The 21,061-nt window shown below is 63.2% G+C and overlaps 1 protein-coding gene across 4 annotated transcripts in view; it reads left to right on the top strand.

Annotated features, from left to right (window-relative positions):
- PMEPA1 (prostate transmembrane protein, androgen induced 1) overlaps positions 1-21,061 on the top strand; it is a 48,081-nt gene that overhangs the window by 11,366 nt on the left and 15,654 nt on the right. Inside the window, exon 1 of one of the 4 annotated variants that reach the window (XM_062204404.1) lies at positions 3,898-3,963. The exons of the other annotated variants lie outside the window; for them this stretch is intronic. The gene's annotated coding sequence lies outside the window, so the exon portion shown is untranslated. Of the gene's footprint in view, positions 1-3,897; positions 3,964-21,061 lie in introns of those variants that run through there. 4 annotated transcript variants of the gene reach the window in all.

Genomic DNA, 21,061 nt, shown 5'->3' with positions numbered 1-21,061 from the left:
CATCACTAATCGATTGCAGTGTCTGTGCTTGCTGGGCTCAGAGCCCCGCCCCCGTGGTACTTGCTCTGGACGTCCGCTCCCCTTCAAGGCTCCCAGTGCACTTCAGTGATAATCTCTGGGCTGCGGACGAACCTTCCAAGGAGAACCGGAAGTTGTGTGTGCAGAGACTTTGCTGGGCAGGAGAGAGCGGGGCTGCACAGGTGTGGAGGGAGGCTGCTCCCACACTCGGTCCCCAGGACCACCTCCCCAGCTGTTCCTTCTATCACCGTGGCATCCCACTGGGCTGCTTGCCCATCCCCCCGGCCGGCGGAGGTCTCCACCCCCAGAGAGGCAGCCTTTAAGTGCAGTACAGGAGCAGGGATCTCCCAAGGTGCTGGCTGGACCCCCCTCGTGTCCGGCGCCTCACTTGTCTTTAAACAAAACTAGGGTCACAGCTCTGCTGTGCGCGGCAGCCTCTTCCCGAAGGCGCCGTGAGCGCCACCTGCAGCTCGGGAGCATTCCTTTACACTCTAGTGAGAATGAGCAGCGGACGTCTCCCCGGGCTCAGGAGGAACCAACGGGGAGGCAGCCAGGATTTAGGGACTCAGCCCAGTGCCCGCGGGTTTCCGTCCTTGATCGCTTTTCTCGCCGCTGCACGTGGTGGCGTTTTGAACCTCAGCTGTCCCCACTGACAGCAACAGATGCTTGTCCTGTTAATCCTCGTGGCCGTGTTGCTCATGTGTGAGGGGCGGGGCTGAGCCGCTTGGCACAGAGCAGCTAGGGCTTGAGCGTGGGCTACGGGGCTGGGCCCACCTTCCCCTGAGCCTCAGAAACACCTGCCACTCGGGTTGAAGGCCGTGGCCACCCCCCTCCCCGGCCACACACACCAAGGGTCATCAGGCAGCATCAGGTGACCGTGGGGCTCGGGGCAGAACGGGTCCGGGGTTCCTGTGCTGGCCCCGGGGGGCAGGGGCATCACGGAGACGCAGGGACAGGGCCCTGGCCAGCGCAGTTAGGAAGACGGGCGTGTTGTGACACCCGGCTCACGCCGTCTCCTTCCTCGCTTCACGGTTTTCCTCTCTGTAAGCGGGCCTCCCCAAACCTGGGGGCCTCGTCAGAGCCAGGAAGACGCCGCCAGTCCCCACGGGAGCTGTAGGTGTGGTCTCCGTTCCTGAGCCGGCCTGCCCCCCGCCCCGTGTTGGGTGTCCTTTCCCGGCAGGCTGGGGTGACTTCCAGGGACGCTGCAGCAGCTGCCTAGGTCCAGCCAAGAGATCGCCGCCGGCTCCCGGGAAAGCCCTGCCCCTCCCTTCCTGCCTGCACCTGCCGCCGCCCCTCCCCGCCCCGTGGACTCCGTCCTGGCGTGGATCGGGTCAGTGGGCTCGTGCTGTGTGTGCCGAGTTGCGGTTTTCAGCGGGGCAGGTCTGAGAGCCCTGAGCAGCGGCCGAGGCGGGGACGCCGGGCAGCCCCGCGGGGAGGACGTTCTGTAACTAGAGCGGAGCCTCAGGAACGGGCGCACATTCCTGGGCGTCTGGCCCAGCGCCCGCAGTGCCGGAGCCCGCAGCAGGTCCCAGCCCAGAGCCACCGCCTGCCCGCTCACCTGGCCTGCCTCGCCCCACGGGGGAGGAGGATGTGGCTGACCCAGACAGGTGTGAATCATGTCTTGGGGATGGTTACTCAGAGGCGGTGACCGGCCAGCCGGGACCTTGGCACGGGGCCAGGCGGTGAGGGCCGGCAGTGTCTGCCTGTGGTGAGTGGGCCTGGCGGCCTGCAGGCCCTGGCCCCTCAACAGTCACAGGGTCTGTAGGAGACCAGAGAACGGCAGAGCCCCCCCCCAGCGGGGTGCAAGCTCAGCATCCTGGCTTTGTGCCTCGCAGGCCTCAGTTTGTCATCTGTAGAATGGGCGTGCTAACGAGCAGCTCTGTTCTGCTAACGAGCAGTTCCTACTCTTGTTGTCTGCCTGCCCGCCGTGTGCACCAGGCCCTGTGCGACATGCAGCCCCTGTGCGAGCTGCCAGGCCCACTTTGCAGATGGAGAGACCGAGTCTCAGGGCCCACGACGGATCAGTGGCTGAGCTGGATATAAAACCTGTTGACCGCCCCTGGGCCATCACCACCCTGCCCCCGTGAGTCCCAAGACACCTGCAGACCCAGCGCAAACCGTGAGCCGTGAGAACATTTCAGATAGCCGTTTAAAGGTTGTGTCTACGCTGCTGTATGTCACAACAAAAACATTACTGGTTTTATGAGTGCTATTGTTTAAGGCGAGCCCAAGGAATAAAAAGGAATCAATTGGGTATTCATTTCATTCCTTCCGCAGGGTGTTCGGAGGTGGTGAGGGTCAGGGAGGCTGAGCGTGGTGCCGGGCACCGTGTCAGTCCCGGCAGCATGGAGGCACTCGGCCCTCTGGCCTTCTAAGGTCACCTGACCTGACCTGGCTGAAGGTCCGGGAGATCAAGGTCACGGGGTCAAGCTGCTGGGGGGGGGGGTGGGGCGGCGGGCAGGTGTGGGGGTGAGGGACCTGCCATCCTCGCAGAAGCTCCTGGAGGGTGACACCAGCATCACTATGATACTGGGGATGGAGAAGCCAGCCCTGTGCCAGGTGCGTTCCCCGGCTGGGCCTCACGGTCCCCTCCCTGCACTCGGCACGGAGCTCAGTGTGTCCACAGCCGGCCTTGGCTCTGACGTCCTCGTCTCCGCCTTAACCAGGATCTCTGCGTTCTGTCTCGGACACAGAGAAGCGTTTGCTGTGTAGGGCCGTGACCTGGGCTCAAGCTCCAGGGCCCCTGGTTAGCGCTGGGGCGAGGGGAGACTGCAGGGTCGCGGCCGACGCCTCCCTCCCACTGGCACCTGGTCGCTGGGGGACAGCATTGGCGGGAAGTGCACGGGGTGGCCCTGCTCAGGGTTGGCGGCCCTTCCTCCACCAGCACTCGGCGCCTGGCAGAGTCCAGGGGGTTCAGGGAGGCCAGGCCCCGGGTGGGGGCACCACGCTCTCCCCTGCCCCGGCGCGTCCTGGGCCTGCCTCCTCCCTGACTACCAGTCTAGGTATTTTTATTGCCGCGCGGCGGCTGGAATGTGGGCGCTCCTGGCCTGGGAGTGGCGGGGGGGAGCAGGCTGCTGGGTGGGAGCCGCGAGGCCCACAGGATGTGGGTGGCCCGCGGGCGTCGCCGCTGCCTCAGCGCTTGTCTGGCTTTTGCTGAGATTCTGTGTTTGACTCCGCCCCGTTCGTCCCGGTTCAGTTTTGGCTTTGGTTTTGACCGCTTCCGAGGAGACCCTGACACAAGCCAGATCTGAGCGAGAGCCTGGCAAAGGCTCCTAACTGGGCAGCCCCGCGTGAGCGCCCCGGGCCGTGCAGTCAGCAGCCCCATCGCACAGACTGGACACCGAGGGTCAGAGGGCACCTGCTGTGGGCTCTGGGCGGGGGAGAGGCAGAGCACCTGGCCGCTTTGACTGGGGTGTGGGGCCGTGTGCTTGGTTGGGGGGGCAGCTGTGGCCCTTTTAGGGTAGGAGCAGCCTGGCCGGTCAGCTGCTGGGATAGGTGGTGGCCTGGGGCTCTGCGGGGGGAGGGGAGAGAGTGCCAGGAGGCCTAAGACCCGCCAGGCCCCAGACTTGGGGCTCTGCCTTGCCGCTCCTCCCTGGGGACTGGCCAGGAGCGGGTGAGGGCCCCCAGGCCCAGGGGTGCTCAGCTCCCGCAGGGGCCCTTCTGTGGATGCCGCCGCGCCAGCACCATTGCGCCTTTTCCCGGCTGGTGGCCTTGGCCCTTGAGGAACTCCTCCTGGGGCCACGGGTGCCCCTGCTCATCCCTCGCTGGCCACAGGCCAGTGCAGGGAGGGGCCTCCCAGGGTAGGGGGCCTCGGCGACCAGGAGCTCGGGGGCCTCTGCTCCTCCACCCTGGCTGCACCTGCACCCTGCCTCTGTTGAGTCCGCCGATGCACCGATCTGGCCCGAACAGGCCGCACCCGATGCCTGTGCTTATGGAAATCTCCAGGTGAGGCCAGACTGGGTCCCAGGGAGTGAGGGGGGTCCCCCAGGATGGGGACCCAAGAGGGCGGCACTGGGGCCGGCGCTGGCGCCAGATGCCTGGGTCTGACGCCTGCCACTTGGGAGGGAGGCCGGGGGTTGCCTGTCGTCATCCGTGGAGTGGGACAGTGACACCCGCTGCATAGGCTCAGGGTGAGAGTGACCTCCCGAAAAGCTCCAGGGATGCGGCCTGTTCTGTTAGGAAGCCACGGCCAGTACTGAGGGGGCGTGGCCACTGAGCCCGTGCAGCCCTGTGGGGAAGCGGGAAAAGCAGGAGTCTCCTCGATGCTGGACAACGATGCTGGAGCCGGCCCTATGGTGTGGCAGGAGTTGGGGGTCTCCTGTGAGATCCCAGGTGCCAGCCCCGGGGATTCCGCCCTCCCGTTCCTGAGAGACACACAGTGGGGCCGGCGAGGGGGCTCCGAGCCCCTCCACAGGGGTGTAGCAGACAGAGTCCAGACAGGGCGGGTCTGTGCCCCCGTGCTGGGAGGGTCCTGCCTGCCCCCACCTCACGCTGACCTGTGTCCTCTTCTGTAGCCCGGAATTGATTTCCTTTGGGGGAAGATCCTCCCCCGACCCTGGGGGACCGGGACGAGCGTTTTGGGGAGTGGCCGCTGTGTCGGCAGCAGGGGTGGGGCCCAGGTTGCTGTGCCCTGGACACCGGGTCCTCCAGAGACCCAGCCCAGCCCCACGGCTGAAGGGAGCCCGGTGGATGTGCTAGGGAGGAGGAGATGACCCCACCAGCTGCTCTGCGCCCGCCCACCGACCCACGGCTCCTCCCTGGGATGTGGGGCCGCAGGCCGGCCTGGAGGGAGCTCCGTGGACGTGCTGGGGAGGGAGGAGATGGGGGATGAGGCGAGGAAGTGCCCCTCGCCCTCCTATGTGGGGCGGGGGTGCTGCAAGGCTGGGGTGGGAGACCGAGTGACAGGCAGTTTTGTACACGTTTAGGAACCTCACCGATGGGTAATTTTTCTCAGTAACCACAACCGTGTATTTGCTCGGCCTTCTTTGTTGAGCACCTGCTATGTTCCGGAAGTTTGCGGCTGTGAGGAGACCCTCAAGCGTGGTGGACAGGAAGTGAGCAAGGAAAGCAGTGTGTGTGTTACACACGTCCTAGAGGGAGAGGCGGAGGCCGGAGGGCACCAGGGCCGGCTTTCTCGGCTTCGTGCGCTTTGCCATCAGCGTTAGCAGCCGGAGGCCTGGGCCCCGGGCGGGAGACGCAGCAGCACCAGGCGGGCACGCGCGCTCTTCCTATGCGTGCAGAAGCTGGGTGGGCACAGGAACCTGCGTTCTCACAAGGTCTCCCCCAGGAGATCCGGAATCGAGAACTTGGGCCTGTGGATCCTGGTGTCCGGCGCGAGCCCTGAGCTGCCCCATCCCGCAGACGTGCGGTGGGTGGGAGTCGCGCCCCTGCAGCCAGACGTTTCTAAGTGCTTCCTAGTGTGGCTCCCGAGTGCTGGAGCCTCCTGCTCAAGTCGCCGGCCTCTCAGGCGCCTTGGGGGCTGGCTCCAGTCTGCAGGTGGCCGGGTCTCTTGCGTAGAACTTGCCTGTCACCCACACACGTCCACTGAAGTCACCTGGGTGACTTGTGCTCCCTAGGAGGACGGAAACACCTCGAGAAAGGTTGTTCCGCTGTATCGGTTAGCGGATCGTGACCGGAAGCTGCTTGCGCAGTCCTGATTGGATTTTTCTTTTGGATCCATTTTCAGTCCACCGTTGGTTGCATCCTTGGATTCGGGCTTCCACGCGTGTGGAGGGCGACTGTATTTCCCCTGCACCATGTGTACCCCACACCCCAGGTTGCACCTGTTTAAGTAGCATGGTCCCCTGTTTCACGGTATTTATAGCCTCCTCCTCTGGTTGGAGTCAGTGTCCGGTTCTAGCCGTGGCTGCAGCCGCACCTGTGTTCTGGGAGGGGCAGAGTCCCTCCCCCCGGCCCTGCCAGGTGCGCCTTTGTGGCCGGAAGGCCGGCCCATGTCCCCGTCACACATTCAGGCGGGCAGTCTAGACGCCCCGCTCCCTTTTGTTCGGAAGGGTCGGGGGCTGGGGGGGGGGGGGCTTGGGCTGAGACGTAAGGAGGGGTGGGCACTGGGCTTGGGGAAGCCGGCTTCAGAGGACACAGCCCGTCCCTTCCGCCTGCCCTGCGAGTGGGCAGCCCCAACCTCCAGCCGTGCACCCGCTTAGCATGGTGGAGGCAGCGCCCCACGGAGTAGACGGCCGAGCTCCTGGAGCTGCTCAGCTGACAGGGTATGAATAGAGCCCCGCGGCCCGTGCCAGTCTGGGGCAGGCTGCCAGCAGGAATCGAAGGCTGGGGCCGCACTCCGCCGGGGCTGAGCCGGAGAAACCCCTGTGGGGACAGGCAGCCAAGCCACACTCCCCAGCCTCTGCCCGCTGGGGGATGTGCACGGTGGGAGGGCAGGGGTGCAGGCGGGGACCCCAAAACCCTGGTGACCAGACCTGCTGGTGCTGCCCGGGAGCTGGAGCCGACCACAGAGCGATGTGGAGTCCACAGTCTGTGTGGCTCTGTCCCGGGCCTGTACCTCAGTGAGCCTCAGTTGCTGTGTCTGCAAAATGGGAACATGAATGGTCATCGTGCGTCCTCAGGGGGCGCAGAGCGGTCGCTTGTGCTCCCTGTTCATTCTTCCTGGCAGGACCCAAAGTTCTCAGCCGTCCCTTGGGGACATGGTTTTGGTTGTTACAGCTGAAGCCCTGGTGGGGGGCTGCTGCCACTGGCACCCAGTGGGTGAAGCTAGGGTATTGCTGTCCACTTCTCAGAGCAGCTGGGGACCAAGGACTTGGGCCATCTTCCATTGTTTTCCCACAACAGAGAGCTGGATTGAAAGTGGAGCAGCTGGGTTTTGAACTGGCGCTCATATGGGATGCTGGCACTGTAAGCGACAGCTTTACCCTCTGTGCCACAGTGCCGGCCCCTCTCATTTCCTTTAAAGTCAGAAGACCCCCCGCCATGGCTATATTTGGGGAAGAATTGGCAAAAAAAGTTTGATTTGACTGGTGGGGTGCTGGGGAGAGGAAGCTCTCGAGGCCAAGGCTAGGCTCTTGCAGAGAGAGCGTGGTAATTGATTAGTAATGTCTGCTGTGGTTCCAAGCCTCAGGAATGGTGGTAGGTGTGTGCAGGGGAGTGGAAAGTGCGAGAAATAACAAGGCCCTTCCTCATCCCGGCTGGGTCACCTTGGCCAGGTCACGTCCCTTCTGGCCTTGTCTGTCAAGCGGCAGAGCTGGGTCAGCGCCTCCTCAGCTGTGACTTCCTGTTGCTGGAGGACCTCAGCGCTACCCCTGGCCGGGGAGACCATCTGGGAAGAAGGAAATGACTCCAGCAAACCCTCGACAAAAGGGAGCACTGTTCCAAGGCCTGCACTCGGATCCGGAGTCGGCGGAGTCTTCCAGAACCTGTACATCCGCGTCGGGGTGGGGTGGGGGACTGGAGGCTTCGTCCAGGGGCAGCAGAGGCTGGAGGAGCCGGGTGAGGAGCAGCCTTCCAGAAGTGATCATCGAGGGCGAGAGTGTGGAAGCCGGAGCACAGGCCCGGGACCCTCACCCCACTCTGTGTGTGTGGGGGGGTGGGTGTTGAAAGAGCTGATGCCTGCCCCAGAGCGGGCACTGGTAATCCTCACGTCTTTCAGGACCGGGGGGCCGGGACCCCGTGTCACAGAGGCGGAGACAGGTTCAGAGAACGTGGCGGAGCTGGGGTGTGTCTGCCGTTGGTTCTGACGCCTGGACGGTGAGGTTGGAGAGGGAGGCGGCAAGGCGGGCAGACAAGACTCCGGAAGAAGCAGCCGCCTCTGACTTCGGGGCCGGCCTGGGGAAGGGCCGAGTGGCTGTGCCCGGGCCGAGTCGAGTGGCTGTGCCCGGACCGAGAGGATGGCGGAGGTTGGTGGAGTAAATGACCTCTCGCTGGGGCACCTGCTGGGCTCACGCCTCGCCATACAAGCTGACAGTCTCCTGATTAGGAGACCTGGCCCTGTCCGGCCACCCCAGATGGGGGGAAACACGCCCTGGCTTAGAGGGTGCAGGTGTCTCCCGAGGGAGCCCCAGGGGCACACCCTGTAGCCAGGTTGGAGGTGACTCCGGGTTCCTGCCCTGCCTTGTCGGCTCCTCTGGGCCCCCAGGTGGCCCCCTCTTGTGCACCTCAGCCCAGTGGCCGCTCCTGGGCTTAGAAACAGCGTCGCAGTCAGCTTCGTAGGAGAGGGAATCCCCCGCGCTCCGCCGTGCCGGCCCCTGCCGCCCGCCAGCCGACCCTGAAGCAGGCCGGTAACTGACAAATCGCCTCAGACGGAGAAAGCAATGCCACATCCTTAAATGGCCACTCTGCGTGCTGTAAAGTCCTTTGTTAGCGGTGTCTAGACAGCGCGCCAGCGGAATGCTGGGCCTGCCGAGCCGAGAGAGACCCGACGGGGCTGGATTCATCTCCCCGCGTGGTTGAAGCGGGATTTCAGAACCCGCGCTCATAAGCTGTGCGGGCCTCCACGCCGGCCTGTCTTGTTTTTCGCATTTTTTGCCTGTGGGGCTGTGAGCGTGAGGCCGCGGCTGGGTGGGTGCCCTGGCGAGGGAGTGACTGCAGCCGGCCGCTTTGTCCTCTTGACCGTCTAGACGTCCTCCCTGCGGCCGCACTGCCCCAGACTCCTCGCCCCCCCGAGCCTCCTGCTGGCCTCTGCCCATCCTGTCCCCTCATCAGGGAAGCAGAGAGGGGACACAGAGACCCTGGGGCCCTTCTTTTGCATTTTTGGGGTTTGCTTTTTGTTCTGGGGGAGTTTCTTGATTAGCATGCATAGACCAGTAAAGCAAAACCTCCAGTGGTTGGCTTTTGTTTTAGACAGGCGGGGAGGGGGAACGCCCATCCCGTGGTTGGCTCCCCAAGTGCCCGCAACGGCCAGGGCTGGAATAGGTGGCAAGCTGGGAGCGAGGATCTCATCCAGGTCTCCCACGTGGGTGGCGGGGAGCCAACTGCTGGCCAGCGCCGCTGCCTCCCTGGGTGGGCGTTAGCAGGACGCTGGCGTCGGGAGCCGGAGCTGGGAGTGGAACCCAGGCACTCGGACGTGGGCCCAGGGCATCCTAACCAGCAGGCCAGTCGCCCGCCCTGGGGTTGGCTTTTTGAGGATCAAACTGTCAAACGCTGCTCCGGGTGCCCGAGGCTGTAGTTCTGAGGAAGAGATACATTAATCGCCATAGCAACTAGGTCATTGTTGCCTGAGTGAAAGGGGAAGGGGGGGGGGTGGAGGGTCTCCAAGCCCCCAACCCCGGAGCAGAATGCATTGTCCTGGGGTGACCGCACAAGTGGGCCCAGTGGTGATGGAGGGGAGTCCCACCCGCCTCGCCCAGGGGGGACTTGGGAACTTGAGTGACAGCCGAGGTGTATGTTCAGGGGATGGGGAGGGCAGAGACCCTGCGAGAGGGCTTCCGGAAGGCAAGCTGGCCTTGCGCTGCCCCCACCCAGCCAGATCCTCACCCCCACCCCCCTTAAAAAGGCCAGAAGCGCCCTCAGCACCGCTGTCTGCAGTCTGCCTCGGGCTCCCCATACGGGGCACACCGGTGTGGGGAGGCTCCAAACCAGGTAGCTCCTGGGGTTTCCAACCTGCAGCTCAGGGAGCCAGGGGAGCCCCCTTCCCCCGGGGTGGGGGCTGCGCACTGCACCTGCTCAGCTGCCACTCCATCGCCCAGGTGCCCTGCGCCGGCTGCACCTTGCGCTGTTGAGCCCGGGGACTCAGTGCTGGGGTCTACACCTTGCTGGTGGTTGTCGCTCTTTGAAATGCAAAGGAAGGGGCCTGTGGGGGAAGACGAGGTTTGTGTGTGGTGCAGCCCAGTGGGCTGCCACCCCAGAGTGGGGATGTGCCTTCACAGGGACGGGTCGCTGGAACCTTAGCTCCCTGGGCTGGCAGATGTGTGTGTCCTGGGGTGATTACAGTGATGCGCTGGCGCGGAGAACCCAGGGACCCTGCAATTGTGGGTGCGCGCGCCCTCGGCTGAGTGTGGGGTCCTGGGGACATTGTGAGTCCGTCCTGTGCCTCCTGGTCGTCTCTGTGGGGAGCGGTGGTTCCTCGCGTTCCCCCTCGGGGCACACTGGGGCGTGCTCGCAGAGAGCGGAGCCCAAGGCTGTGCCCCGAGGAACGTCTGGTTTCCACCGCTCGCCTGGACGTTTTTCTCTTCTGAAGAGCGGGAGGAGCGGGAGTTTTGCGCTGGTCTTGGTGCGCTGCCTTATTCAGGAGGCGAAATGCCGTTCATTTGTCAGGCAAAACAGATGCAGCAGGAGACAACATCTATTTCCATAATTCCAGACAGACCTGGCGCGCCGCCTGCCTTCTCCGTGGGGCCTGCTCATGCAGAGAGCCCGACGCCCAGCACCGTTCAGCAGAAATATTTATAGCTCGCCCATTGAACTTGCCTTCCCCCAGGAAGCGCTGGTGGCTGCTGGCACTGGGGACACAGACTTGAGAGCGAGAGTGGGAGCTGTCGCAGCCGCTCGGTGGGTACAGAGGTGCCTCGCGCCTGCCGGTCTCGCTGTCTTCCCGCTGGGGGGCTGTGACCTTAAGGCTTGCACTGTCGGGCTGTCGGAGGCTGGATTAGGGGGACAGTCCTCCAGGAAAGCAGTGGGTGGCCGTGACGCTCCAGGTAGTCCCAGGACCCTGGACCCCAGTCGGCAGGGACCCCATTTTATGGATGAGAACACTGAGGCTCAGAGAGCGGAGGTGGAGCTGGACTCCCTCCGAGCCCTCATAGGGCCAAGCCCTCAGTTCAGACCAAGGCCTTTGCTAGTGTCTCCTTCGATGCAGTGTGGCCCTGGACGAGAGGAAGTGGTGATGTCGCCCGAGGGGGTGGGCCTGGTGCTCCAGGGACCTGGCTTTGCCTGTTCCTTTGCACGGTGGTTGCGCCCCTACTGTGTGAGAAGGGGCAGACCTGCACCTGCCGCAGGGAGCTGCTGGGAGGCAGGCAGTGAGCTGAGGGGAAGCTAGGAGTGGGTGGGACCAGGCCCAGGCTGCTTGCCGGGGGTGGGGGTGGGGGGTGTCTGGAAAGGACCCTTTGAGACTTGAAGGGTGGGCAGGATCGGCAGCGGCAGAGCTGGGGTGTGGGTGGGGGGTGCTCCCAGCTGGCTGCCTCCCCTCGGGCTCCCCAGGCTCCCAGTGAGGCTGAAGTGGGCAGTGGCTCCTGGTCCTCCTGCCAGCTGCCCCTGCCGGGGGTTGGGTGCAGGGGGTGTGGAGACTCTGTCACTGCTCACGCTTGTGTGTGAGACTACAATTATCCCAAGATAAAAAGGTTTTTTTTTCCCCTCAAACACTAAAAATAGATCTTCCGTATGATCTAGCTGTGCTGCTCCCGTGTAACTAAAAAAGCTCAGTAACAAAAACACGAGATAATCCAATTAAAGATGTTTTGTTTCTTAAGTAAAAGGTCTGGTGGAGTGGGGGGCTCCCTTCTCCTTGCTGGGACCCCTGCAAAGGGGCCACGAGCCACCCCCAGGAAGGGAAGACCCCGAGGGCTGGCTGGGGAGGGGAGGGGGCTCCTGGAGGCCAGGCTGCAGGTGGGGTATCTGGTTCCCTCCTCTGCCCTGGAGAAGACAAGGACCGGACCAGGATGCCTGCCTCATATCCCTGCTGGCACTCAGAGCAGACATCACCAATCCATCACAGCATGCAGCTCTCGGCAGCACACCTGGCGTGTGAGACAGACGTGCTGGGGTGGCATCCCAAGTGGGAGGACGGAGCTCCCAGGCCCGGGAGAACAGCTGAGCACAGCTCTGCCCCGGAGCCTGGAGTCTCCTGTGTGCTGGGGCGCAGGCCCTCGGTGGGAAAGGCGGAAGCTACACACTGTGGCTTTTCCTGCACTGCCATTGGCCTGGTTTTCGCTCTCCTGCACTTCCTCTTGCTCACTGATTTTTTTCCAGCATGTGTCTGTGAGGCGCTGTCTGTGGGCCTGGCCCTGGCATTGCCAAGTTCACCGTCTCAGGCGTCATTTTGGGGCAGGGCTGCTGTTACGACTCCTTACGCCAGGTGCGGGTCCCTCGCCTGCTTGCTGTCTGCATGCGGTGTCCGTCAGGACTCCCCTGCCCATGTTCACCGAGCAGCTTCCACGTCCCCAGGCACCGTGCTCTGGACACTAACTGGTCTCGTGGACCACAAAGTTGCCCGGACCTGGTGCTGTGGACCCTGGGCTGGGTCACTCTTTTCTCCGGGGGCTTGTTTGCCCATTGTATGACTCAGCCACGTCCCCTGTACCCACTGGATGCCAGCACCCCCCCAGCTGTTGCCAGGTGTCGGGGGCGGGGTGAAATCCCCCCAGTGAGAAGCAGCCGTAGCCGGAGCAGACTGGTTGACGCTGGTTGACGCTCTTGCCTCCATCTCTTCCTCTGTCACACGTGGGGAATCTGGGAGCCGTGAGTGATCTGGTGCGCCTCCTGCTCTCAGCACAGCCTGGCGGGGCTGTCGTGGCTGTAGCTGTCCCCACGGTGTCTGATGGGCCCCAGCACAGCCTGGCGGGGCTGTCGCGGCTGTAGTTTTCCCCACGGTGTGTCTGATGGGCCCCAGCACAGCCTGGCGGGGCTGTCGCGGCTGTAGCTGTCCCCACGGTGTGTCTGATGGGTCCCCAGCACAGCCTGGCGGGGCTGGCGGGGCTGTAGCTGTCCCCACGGTGTCTGATGGGTCCCCAGCACAGCCTGGCGGGGCTGGCGGGGCTGTAGCTGTCCCCACAGTGTGTCTGATGGGCCCCAGCACAGCCTGGCGGGGCTGTCGCGGCTGTAGCTGTCCCCACGGTGTGTCTGATGGGTCCCCAGCACAGCCTGGCGGGGCTGTCGCGGCTGTAGCTGTCCCCATGGTATGTCTGATGGGCGTCAGCACAGCCTGGCGGGGCTGTCGCGGCTGTAGCTGTCCCCATGGTGTGTCTGATGGGCCCCAGCACAGCCTGGCGGGGCTGTCGCGGCTGTAGCTGTCCCCACGGTGTCTGATGGGCCCCAGCACAGCCTGGCGGGGCTGGCGCGGCTGTAGCTGTCCCCTCCCTCCCTCTCTTTCTCTTTCCCTCTGCCCCTCTGTAACTCTGCCTTTAAGAAAGAGAGAAAATAGGCCGGCGCCGTGGCTCAACAGGCTAATCCTCCGCCTTGCGGCGCCGGCACACCGGGTTCTAGTCCCGGTCGGGGCACCGATCCTGTCCCGGTTGCCCCTCTTCCAGGCCAGCTCTCTGCTGTGGCCAGGGAGTGCAGTGGAGGATGGCCCAAGTGTTTGGGCTCTGCACCCCATGGGAGACCAGGATAAGCACCTGGCTCCTGCCATCGGAACAGTGCGGTGCGCCGGCCGCAGCGCGCTACCGCGGCGGCCATTAGAGGGTGAACCAACGGCAAAGGAAGACCTTTCTCTCTGTCTCTCTCTCTCTCACTGTCCACTCTGCCTGTCAAAAAATAAAAAAAAAAAAAAAAAAAAAAAAAAAAAAGAAAGAGAGAAAATATAAATGTTTAGAATTTCTTCTTTAGACCTGGAAGTTGAAGGGTGATAGCCGCAAGACGGCTTCATGGGCTGCAGCGCCAGATGGCAGGTGCCGTGAGCAGGAGCTGGGGGGGGCCTGGAGAGGGGAAGTGGCTTCTGGGTAGGCCCCTGCCCTCCCTGGGGCCAGGGGAGGTGCCCAGGTCCCGTCCCAGGGTGGCTTAAGGCTGCTGGTGTGTGCTGATGCTTTGTGGTCCAGGTGAGGCTGAGGGACCTGGCCTCCCAGGGTGTGCCAGACTCCCAGAGTGTGCCGTCTTTCTTTTTTTTTTTTTTTTTAATTTTTAAAAATTTATTTGACAGGTAGGGTTAGACAGTGAGAGAGAGAAAGACAGAGAGAAAGGTCCCCCTTCCGTTGGTTCACTCCCCAAATGGCCGCCACGGCCAGCACTGCGCTGATCCGAAGCCAGGAGCCAGGTGCTTCTCCTGGTCTCCCATGCGGGTGCAGGGCCCAAGCACCTGGGCCATCCTTCACTGCACTCCCGAGCCACAGCAGAGAGCTGGACTGGAAGAGGGGCAGCCAGGACTAGAACTGGCGCCCATATGGGATGCCGGCACCACAGGTGGAGAATTAACCAAGTGAGCCACGGTGCCGGGCCCCCTGTTTCTTTCTAAAACAACTTTTCCTTTGAGATAGCTGCCCTCAGTGTGCACTTGTGAGAAATGACGGCGCGCAATCCCAAACACCTCCTCCAGCGTCCCCTGAGGCGACGATGTCTTACACGAGCCCAGTGCCACAGCCGGGTCCAGCCCTGGGGCCCTGGGGCCCGTCCCCCGACCTGGCACCCCTGTGGGTGTGCGCGGGGGGTTAGCTCAGGGCCCACGTGTACAGGGGGTAAGCTCAGCATGCGGTGCTGTGTGGGTACCACCACAGTCGGGGCCCACGCAGCTGCCCAATGGTGAGGGCAGAGCCACACCCGGCGCCGGCGCCTCGACAACCTGGCTCGTCTACCGTTTTGTTATTTCAGGAGTGACCTGGCAGTGGAGCTGCATTGCTTTTTTTATCTGTTTTTTTAAGATGTATTTATTTGAAAGGCAGAGTTAGAGAGAAGAGAGAGTAGGCAAGTGACAGAGAGAGGTCTTCCGTCCACTGGTTCACTCCCCAAATGCTGCAGGCAGGTGCAAGTCAGGAGCCAGGAGCTTCATCCAGGTCTCTGACGTGGGTGCAGGGCCCCAAGCACTTGGGCCGTCTTCCCCTGTTTTCCCAGACACATTAGCAGAGAGCTGGATAGGAAGTGGAGCAGTCGGGACTTGAACCGGCGCCCATATGGGATGCTGGCGCTGCGGGTGGCGGCTTTACCTGCACCACAGCGCTGCCCTTTCGTGTTGACGGTGAAATGGGACCAACGGTAATCAGGCAAGCACGTGAATCCTGAAGTCTCTCCCAGGAGCTCACATGGCTTAGCTGGTCTTCTGCGGGTACCCCAGTGGAGCAGGACCATCACCCCCCTCCACGGACAAGCAGGCAGCGGCACAGAGCTGATCCCACCGCCGAACTGTGACAGCTGGGACAGTCCGAGCCCCTGACCCTCTGCTGCTCTGTGTGTTCCTGTGACCCTGACGGTTCACCCGCAGGTGCCAAAGGAGAATGCATTTGGGATGAGTGACCTAGGAGAGACCAAACTGCATGTGCAAAGGCCCTGGGGTGGGAAGAGGGAAGCAGCATAGCCAAAGTGCAGTGAGCAAGAAAGGAGATGGGCGGTGGGACAGTGAGGTCAGCTGGGCCTCTTGCGGCTTTAATCTGAGCGTGACGAGGCACTGATTCGATGGGCGAGGTTTTTTATCTGCTCTGCTGGGTGGGGGGCTGCATTGGCGGCAGCAGGGAGGCTAGAGTGACACGCAGGACCACTTGTTCTTTTTTTTTTTTTTTTAGGATTTGTTTATTTGAAAGTCAGAATTACACACAGAGAGAGGAGAGGGAGAGAGAGAGAGAGGTCTTCCATTCGATGGTTCACTCCCCAGTTGGCCACAACAGCCGGAGCTGTGCTAATCTGAAGCCAGGAGCCAGGAGCCAGGAGCTTCTTCCAGGTCTCCTACATGGGTGCAGGGGCCCAAGGACCTGGGCCATCTTCTACTGCTTTCCCAGGCCATAGCAGAGAGCTGGATCGGAAGTGGAGCAGCCAGACTTGAACCCGTGCCCATATGGGATGCTGGCACTGCAGGCCAGGACGTTAACCCGCTGTGCCACAGCACCGGCCCCGAGACCACTTGTTCTTGAGGGGTCTCTCCCAGGCTCCCCGAGTTTGGGCCGTGGCGCAGGGGGGCAGCAGTAGAGGGTGCAGTCCGGGGAGGCGCCTCTGAGCAGCTCTGCCCTGGCTCTGCCTTCCAGGGCAGGAGAGGCGACGCCCCCTTTCTCTGCAGCCAGACCTGAGCTGTGTCCTGTGATGGATTTTTCTGCTTTCTCCATTTTTCTCGCATTTTCTCTTTCTGCCGATTCTCCCATAAATTGAATGTACCTGCTCAGTATCCATCACTCCAGGTCATTAGCCAGTGTCCGGCTGATGTCCTTGTTACATCCATCAGGGCCGCCTGCTGTGTAATCTATGATGGTCACCACTTAGGGTACGCTTGCTGTATACCAGCTGGTGTATGGGGAGTGGGGCGTCCTGCCTGCTCAGTCAGGCCTTCCGCAGCCCCACGGGGGTCAAACCGAGGCAGACCTGTGCCATGCAGTGAGGACTCCAAGGCAGAATTCGAATCCAGAGCCAGACCCGTGTCCCACCGCTCCGCTCTGTCCCCGTCGCTGCCCTTGGGGGCAGGTGACACCCAGGCCTAGGGCAGCTTCACCCTTGGAGTGCAGGCAGAGAGAGGCCGCGGTGCCTGCGTCTGGGAGCGTCTCTCTTGGGGTCTGCGTTCCTTGTCGCCTGAAAGAGGACATGGAAGAGGCCATACGGACAGAGCTGCCGCCAAGGGCTCGGCAGGTGCACACCCGGGACAGGCCCCCATGTGAGACGGGCACCCCGCCTCCCCGTGAAGGAGGACACCCACAGAGGATGCAAAGTGGGCAGGGGGGTCCTCCCCCACTTCCCCTACCCCTCGGTGCCAGGTCGTCCTCCCGGGCCCAGCCGTCCATCAGTGGCCTCTTGTCGGTGGGACCAGCCTTGTGCGCTGGAACCTTCCTCCGGAACGTGGTCAAATAGACGTGCAGCAAGGAGGCTGTGTGGCCTGGGGTCCCCTCGGCACTCAAGTCCCGCAGAGCTGGATGAGCCCTGCTGCAGGTGGCGCGGGGGAGGGGCCCCGTGGTGACAGAAATAACTTCTGCTTTGTGTTGCTGCTGAGAACTGGGGGGTGCACGGCCTCGGGGGGCGGGGCTTTGTGTGACGAGGGGGAGCCGTGGTGGTGACAGCAGCTCCCGCGTCCCTGGTCAGGAGAGCCTGGCCCTGCCCTTCACACCTGGGCGTATTTTTGTGCCTCTCTGTGTCTCCAATTCCCGGTCCCTAACACAGGGTGATCAGCAGGCTGGGACTGTTCCTGGGCGCTGCTGGCAAAGTTACATGAGACGACAGAAACCCCCTCCGGGGGGCGCAGGACACACGAGGGCCCCTGCACCTGTCACACGTGCCCTGTTGGGGACAGCTGTGGGAGAGGCCAGGTAATCGATCAGATGTCCACATTGGTCTCCAGAAATAAGTCCAGGTTGCTGGGGGCTCAGGTTCGAATCCCTCTGCTCCCCAGGAGACTGCACAGTCCAACAGGAAGGGCCATGGCCGCTCCGGGAATCCCAGCTCCCGGGGCCTGGCCTTGGTCGCCCGAAACCTCCAGCAGGTGCAGGGCTGGCATGAAGCAGGAGCCCGCTGAACAGGTGCTGCTCAGACAGGTGCATCGGCCTGCAGAGTCCCTCGCGACAGATTCAGCCATGGAAAATAAACTTAGCCTCCCGGCCACCCACCCGGGCGTCCACGCGTGGAGCTGGAAGGCACCTGGGCTGCCGTGGGTCCATCTCCCAGCGCAGGGCTCCTGCATCCACTGCCCACAGCCAGGTCCCCCCCGGTCAGCCCCTTCCGTCTGCACGAGGGGTGTTGTTTTGCTTGCGCTGCTGTAATGGAAGGCCACGGACTCCATGGCCCCAAGAATAAGCACTTGGGGAAGTTTGAGATCAAGGTGCCTGCGAATGTGTGCTCAGGTGAGGGTTTGCCTGGGTGACCGCCTCCGGGCTGCACCCTCCCGGGGTCTCTCCACGCAGCACGTGTGTGCGTCTCTTCTGTGAAGGACATGAATGGTCTTGGATTAAATACACAAGCAATAGATAGATACCCAGAAAGTCTTAAAGGGGCCCCACCCTTTCCGAGGTAGCCGTCAAGGGCAGTTTGGTGCATGTTCCCGGTCCGGTTGGCTGTGAGATGGGGCCCACGGTCCGCACCGTGCCGGTTCACTCTTTCTGCCCAGCCATGATTGCTGGCACCTGTGCCCCGTCAGCACGGTGGCCCAGGGCTTCTCAGCCAGGGGACACTGGGCAGTGGCTGGGGCCTTTGTGGCTGCCACAGTGGAGAGGACATAGTGCTCCTAGCATCTGGTGGGAGGAGCCCGAGGATGTCGCCAAGCGTCCTGCTCTGCCCAGGGCAGCCCCCCAACACACACCCTCCAGCTCAGAACGCCCTCCGTGCTGAGACTGGCCGGGCCCGCCACGGTCTGAGGTGCTGTGTCCCACACTGTGATGGGCCAGGGTTCGCTGAGTGGCAGTAGATGCCCTCTGAGAGGGCGGTGGCACCTTCACTGTGGACAGACGCACTCCCGCCATGTCCCCGCCCTCGGTCCACAAGACGTGGCCCTCCAACGTGGCCCTCGGCGGGGGCAGCCGTCTCCCCACCCTCAGTCCACAAGACGTGGCCCTCAGTGGGGGCGGCCGTCTCCCCACCCTCAGTCCACAAGACGTGGCCCTCCGATGTGGCCCTCGGCGGGGGCAGCCGTCTCCCCACCCTCAGTCCACAAGACGTGGCCCTCAGTGGGGGCGGCCGTCTCCCCACCCTCAGTCCACAAGACGTGGCCCTCCGATGTGGCCCTCGGCGGGGGCAGCCGTCTCCCCACCCTCAGTCCACAAGACGTGGCCCTCGGTGGGGGCGGCCGTCTCCCCACCCTCAGTCCACAAGACGTGGCCCTCCAACGTGGCCCTCAGCGGGGGCGGCCCTCTCCCCACCCTCAGTCCACAAGATGAGGCCCTCGGTAGGGGCGGCCCTCTCCCCACCTTCAGTCCACAAGACGAGGCCCTCGGTAGGGGCCCTCCGATGTGGCCCTCGGCGGGGGCGGCCCTCTCCCCGCCCTCAGTCCACAAGATGAGGCCCTCGGTGGGGCCGGCCCTCTCCCCGCCCTCAGTCCACAAGACGAGGCCCTCGGTAGGGGCCCTCCGATGTGGCCCTCGGCGGGGGCGGCCCTCTCCCCGCCCTCAGTCCACAAGACGTGGCCCTCCGACGTGGCCCTCGGCGGGGCCGGCCCCTCGCCGTGAGTTCCCTCCGTTTTGCCGATACCTCTGGAGCGGTGACTGATACTTTGCTGACAGCGGTGTTTAAAGATGTTCAATGTTGGTGACAATAGGGGAAAAAATCTCATTAGTCCTTTCCACTTGGATAACAGCAAGGAAGATAAAAGGCTCGGCTTTGTCTTTTCTTATAGAAGGAACGTGTAACCATGAGGTTCCAGAATGATCGCAGGGCCCTGAGCCTCCCTGGGCTCCCACTCCACCGTCCTGTCCCCCACAAGCACGTCCCGGCTCGGGGCTGCAGGTGCAGCTTCCGCCCCAGCTGCCTCCTGCAACGACCTTGGAGCGCCCGGCGCCGCGCCCCAGCAGTACAGGCTCCGCGAGCCTCTGTCACCTCTGTCACCGGGGTTTCGGAAGTCAGCTCACCCCCAGCCCTTTGCCAACTAACACAGGCGCAGTTAAAGGGGACGCTCACACAAGCTGTGGGGCTGGGTTGTCTTCGGAATCCGTTAAAGCCAGACCTGTATTTATTGTCTAATTGTGTGCGTGCGCGCGCGTGTGTGTGTGTGTGTGTGTGCTTGCGGTCCCTCGGGGTTTCCCGCTGGGACACTCTCATGTGGAGCCTTCTCTGTTAAGCCCCACGCTAGGCCCAGTCCGGGCTGGAAGGATCTGCAGAACTGAGTCAGGGCCCCCACTCTGCAGCGCTCACACCCCAGGGTGGGGGCCGAATGCCTGGTCAGGGAGGGCCCAGGCAGCGCCAGATGTGGGTGTGCGCGTGCCTGAGCCCGAGGGCGGAGGTTTGGGTCGGGGTGTCTGTCTCAGGTCTAGTGCCTGGTAGGGAGGGAGGATGGATGGGTGGATGATGGGAAGATGGGTGGATACTTGGGTAGGAGAGTGGGTGGATGGTGGATGGAGGGGTGGGTGGGTAGGTGAGTGGGTGGGTAGGTGGATGGTGGATGGATGGACGGGTGGATGGGTGGATAGGAGAGTGGGTGGAGGGGTGGATGGTGGATGGAGGGGTGGGATGCTTGTTGAGAGCCAGCCAGGTAAGGAGAGACCGGGAGTGATGCAGGCAGAGGCGTGCGTGTGGTTCCTGGGGCACGAAGCAGGTGATGAGACAGTGCCCTCAGAACCTGCTCTGTCATCCCCTGTGCCGTGCAGCCACATCAGGGTCCAGACAGGACACCACTTCCCAGGAGTGGTCTGGTGCCTGGGACAGGCAGCCAGCCCCTGGGTCACAGGGCAGCTTCCGTGGGTGGCCACGGCCCAGGGAAGGAGACAGGACTGTTTGGACCCTGGGTTCTGGAGTCAGGGGAGCCTGGAGGAGTGGACAGGTGCCCCTGCTGCCCAGTGGGCACACTCCCTGCTGCACCTGCAGCTCCTGGGGCAGTCGGATGCCTCTGCGCACCCCTCCTGTCAACCCCAGGCCCCCTCCAGCCTCCTCGTCCCAGCAGGGTGACAGCGCCTCTGTGGGGACCACGTGGGAGGCTTCATCACGGGGAGCGCAGAGCTCGGGTCCCCAGTTCCACCATGAACGCACCTGCGTGTGCCTGGAGGTGCCAGAATGCAGACGTGTGTCACACGGAAGGGGCCCTCCCCTCCCCCTCCCCCGATACCCATGACCGGCAGGTCCCTGTGCACCCTGCTGGCCCCTGGTCTGGCGGACACAGAGCTACCCACCACCCAGGTGTGCATCGGCCGATCCCGCCTTTCCTTTTAAGAGAAACGTGCGCTTGTTCTTCTTGAACCCCAGACGAGTCCGTCCTACCTGGCGGCTTCCTGTCAGGATACACAGGTGGCCTGATGTCCCTGCCCCTCTGTGTGCCAGCCCCCGGGGGCACGTCGAGGTGGCTCCTGGTTGGTGTGGGTCTGTTGTAAGCTGGCACGGGCCTTCAGCACCGTCCCTTGCACATAACGACGGACACGCTCGCTTGTTAGGGATGAGTTTGTGCCTCCTCTGGAGGGTAAGCTGCGTCCACTCTGGGGGGAGAGGCGGGAGCTCCTTGTCAGACAGGGACGGGGCCTGGGGCTTGGCAGCAGAGGACCGTGCCAGACGGGGTGCCCCGGGGACGTCCCAGTGACGCTGGAGCGAGCCATGTGGACACCTGCAAAGGTGCCGGGGCTGGGAGGGGCGGCTGGTGCTTTGAGAGACCGGAAAGCAGAAGGTGGTTAGAGTG

This window comes from Lepus europaeus, chromosome 10 (genome assembly GCF_033115175.1).
Source record: "Lepus europaeus isolate LE1 chromosome 10, mLepTim1.pri, whole genome shotgun sequence".
NCBI lineage: Eukaryota > Metazoa > Chordata > Mammalia > Lagomorpha > Leporidae > Lepus > Lepus europaeus.
The sequence above is the reverse complement of the archived record's forward strand: the minus strand, read 5'-3'. Positions and strand labels throughout refer to the sequence as shown.